This window comes from Notothenia coriiceps, unplaced genomic scaffold (genome assembly GCF_000735185.1).
Source record: "Notothenia coriiceps isolate Sejong01 unplaced genomic scaffold, NC01 NC01_scaffold00022444, whole genome shotgun sequence".
In the NCBI taxonomy this organism is placed as follows: Eukaryota; Metazoa; Chordata; class Actinopteri; order Perciformes; family Nototheniidae; genus Notothenia; species Notothenia coriiceps.
Genome location: NW_011355145.1, coordinates 54,698 through 58,662, shown reverse-complemented (window position 1 = coordinate 58,662; position 3,965 = coordinate 54,698). Strand labels below are relative to the sequence as shown.

General features: G+C 38.7%; 1 protein-coding gene across 1 annotated transcript in view; it reads right to left on the bottom strand.

Annotated features, from left to right (window-relative positions):
* rell2 (RELT like 2) overlaps positions 1-1,297 on the bottom strand; it is a 10,845-nt gene extending 9,548 nt beyond the window's left edge. Inside the window, exon 1 of the mRNA XM_010781017.1 lies at positions 1,209-1,297. The gene's annotated coding sequence lies outside the window, so the exon portion shown is untranslated. The remainder of the gene's footprint in view (positions 1-1,208) is intronic.
* Positions 1,298-3,965: the final 2,668 nt, after the last annotated feature.

Below are 3,965 nucleotides of genomic sequence, written 5' to 3'. Positions count from 1 at the left end.
TGTCCCCCCCAATGTATATGGTGAATACGGCCCTGCCACATATTATATACAGACACATTATATATATATAATATATATAATATATATATATGTTGCAGAATTGTTAACATCGGGTCTGTCTAAAAAACTAAATTAGATAAAATCAGCCTTCTGGGAAATGTTCACAAACCAGATAGACCAGCCGTCATCAGAAGTTATTTGTCTCCTATCCTCTCTGCCAATGAGATTCTCAGCCAGAAGACCTACAAATGATACTCTTTTCAACCATTCTGTCCTCGGTAAGTGCCTCTTACCAAATGTGTTTATTCTAGAACCTGTACAAATATGATCAAACCAGAGAAACATAATTCTGGGGCATGGAGTGAGACAGGAGTCCTGTCTGAGACCAACACAGTTTCTTATTTACATCAAAAAACAATCCACAGTCCTACTTCTCCTTGAGATTAACATTAAGTTCCTGCTCAACGCCAATTAAATAGTTCCAAATGTCAACAGAAGAGGGTTTACAACGACGTCATGGTAATTCAGAGGAGAGAAAAGTCTCTATCAGGTGGTTCCAACCTGGCCATAAAACAAAGTGTTATAAGGCTTAGGGAGCTTTGAATGCAAATAAAAGTGATTTGGAAAAATATTTCATGAATATCGCTCAACAGCTACGATTCTCTTTCCAGGCCAATTTTGTTCCCTGTTTCAAAACAAGAATTTGAAAACCAAGTCTGAAACACCCTGAGTAATGCTTGCAGAACTATAGCTACCCATTAACAATTATCTTGCATGCAAAGCTCAACTGAGCAATCAGCAGTCTCCAAGTGCACCCCCCTCCCCCTTCTGGACCAGCTGATAATACGTTAAACACCTCAGTCAGAAGCCAGAGACACCGTCCTCCATCATACCAGACTAAGCTATTGACAGACGTTTAAGCTTTATTTCTTTTTTATCTTCCACTTGTTTTCTTAGTCGGCTTAAAAAAATGAATAATTACATAAATAAAGAATATTTTTAAGCACAACAATGCAGATATACACACCCAGTATAGCATTATGCCTGATATTGCTGTGATGTTCTTACTTTAAATACCTTTTAGTTATGCATTTGCTATAGCTATAATCCCCTACAAATGCAGTACATTATAAAATACAGAAACCTAGCAGCATTATTCGTCTATCTTCCTGTATGGCTGATATTGAGGAATACTACATATTTCTTACCATCTCCCTGCCGGTCCCAGTGGAAACATCGGAACATGTCAAAGTCAGCATGATCAATGTGAAATATGTGTGTTGAATAAGAAGCTAAAAGCAGCAGAGTGTGTGCCCCTCCTGCGAAGAAAGGGTTCCCCTCAGCCCCACCTACATGTCTATCTACAGATGACGTGTGTGAGTACACACAAATTTACACAGACATTTAATAACAATATTTGCTCTAATTATAGGTACATAATAAATTATGTCCATCCATTTATGTATATGACCTGTTTATGTACAAAACATGAAGTTTTAATAGTGCACATGCACAAACATGCACACAAACAGTTAGAGCATGACTTAACATATAGCAGCTTATCTTGGTCACCCCTACTACTGGCTTATCAGGGTCGCGCACACACAAACACACAGAAAAAACTGAGATGTTGGGGTTAGGGTTCATATTAAATTGAACCTCTTTTTTCATTTAAATTAATAGTATTGCTTTCAACAATCCTAACACAGTTATGTGTAATTTGTTGACATTATACATTTCATTAGAGTCAACATTTCAGCTTTTTCAGTGAACTGACAAACACACACATACACACACACACACTGGATTGTTAAGCATTGATATCATTTGGGATGGGATTAGCGCAACATTAAACACCTTCATATTTTAACTTTGTCATGTATCTATCCATCCATCCGTCCGTCCATTGATCCGTCCGTTCATCCATCCATCTTTTATGACTGTAACAGGGCACCGTATATCTCACCTGGAGCAGGCGCCCCATGAACTCCACAGAAACCTTCACTGCGTGTCCCCCTCCCGCTTTCCCGTCTTGCTGTGCTGATCCTATCAGATAAAGGCAAAAAGACATAACCCTGTATTGAGTGAAGGAGAATAAGCCGTACCCAGCATGCCGTTCTGCACTGTGGCAGATAATGCTTGAAGCAGAGTGTGTATCAGGGTACTTCTGTGTTTACTGTCAGTCACTGTGCTCAGGTATCACAACGTCTCTGTAGGACCAGATAGCTCTGGCTCTGTGCTTTAGTTTGTGTGTTCCAGTTGGGGATGTAGTTTGGGTTCTAGTCTGTTACAATTTGGTTGAATCTTGACATGTTGTCAGGCTGGTAGCAGAGTGAAGGGATTCTTCTCTTTGCTCAGTACCTGGCATTGCATTTTTTTTTTTGGCAATAGGAGTGGGGGTCACTGTTTCTTAGTTTGAAGCAGGTATTTAATTTGTCTTAGTTTGATTTTGATGTGTAATGAGATTTAGCCTTATTTAGTAGGCTTTAATTGTAGTTTTTTGTGCACCTACAAGATGTTTTGAAGCACTCTGAATCCATTATTTTTGTCCAATCTGATTGGAATTGGTTCTTTGGCAGATGTGAGTAATCTAAGCCAGGTTTTTATAAACATTTGACAGTAAATGTAACTTTTTGTTTCATAGAATGCCCTGCATGCTTTCCTTCTCATGTACATTTAATGATGGGTTAAATATTTCCCAGTTCCCAGTTTCCTCTGTTGTTTTTCTATTTTCTATGACTCAGAAAGTGTCTGTGGTGTCTTGTAAAAGTATCAGCAGCACAAAAGTGCCGGAAAGAGGACAGCAGCTGTAGACTTCCAGTAAAGTGCATTATTTGATCTTTATCTGAAGGCTGGTAAACGGCACTGTTTGGTCTATGCAGGCAGTGGTAAATCAATTCATGTTTTACCCTTAATAAAAGTTTATTTTGACCCTTTTTGGTTATGTCAGCAGGTTTGACTGAAACACAACATCCCTTCTTGTTATATCTAATTAATGACCATGGATGTGATTTAATATAATAAAGCTACAGATGCAGGAAGAAACACAGGTCTGACACTGAGAGGAGATACTCATACACATTCTCTCTCTCTATTAAACACACACAGCTTAAAGAGGCAGAGAGATGACTCAGCATAATCATGACCTCCACAGAATCCTCTCTCAGTGACGTGTGTGTGTGTGTGTGCGTGCGTGCGTGCGTGCGTGCGTGCGTGCGTGCGTGCGTTTGTGTGTGTGTGTGTGTGTGTCATTATGTCACTATAACAGTGTGCTCCAGAAGAGGGGGTGAGCTGTCTAAACTTGGTAAATGAACACCATGAGCTGAAATGATGCAGCAAACCATGGCCTCTGTAAAGGGTATTACGTGTAAACTTTAGGTTTAATCACGTGTATTATATTACATGTGCCTGGCTTAAATGAGAAGTACATACAAGAGTAAGTGGGTTTTATTTTGATTCTAAGATGTTCGAGGGCGGCACAATGTTGCGTTGACCAGCACAGCAACCCACCGTAGAATCCCCTGAAATCTTTGACTCTGACTTCTAACCAGTGATGTAAAGTAACTAAGTACATTTACTCAAGTACTGTACTTTAGTAAAATGTTGAGGTGATTGTACTTTACTTGAGTACTTTAATGTTTTGCTACTTTCCTTCTACTCCAACACATTTCAGAGGTAAATGGTGTACTTTTACTACACTTATTTGATCCCTTTAGTTACTTTACAGATGTGGATGAATGATGTGAAATATAATCAAGTGTTAAATCAGAATTTAGTTCCACCTGGAGTAAATTCACAAGCTACCCTGCAGTATACAAAGTCATTCAAACTAGCTGCACCTTTACCAGCTTTGAGAACACTTTCATGATCAATCATTATAAAACATATCATATATATTATTCTGAAATTGACCAATCTGCACAATGACTATGTTTACTTTTGGTACTTTAACCATAATACTTTTC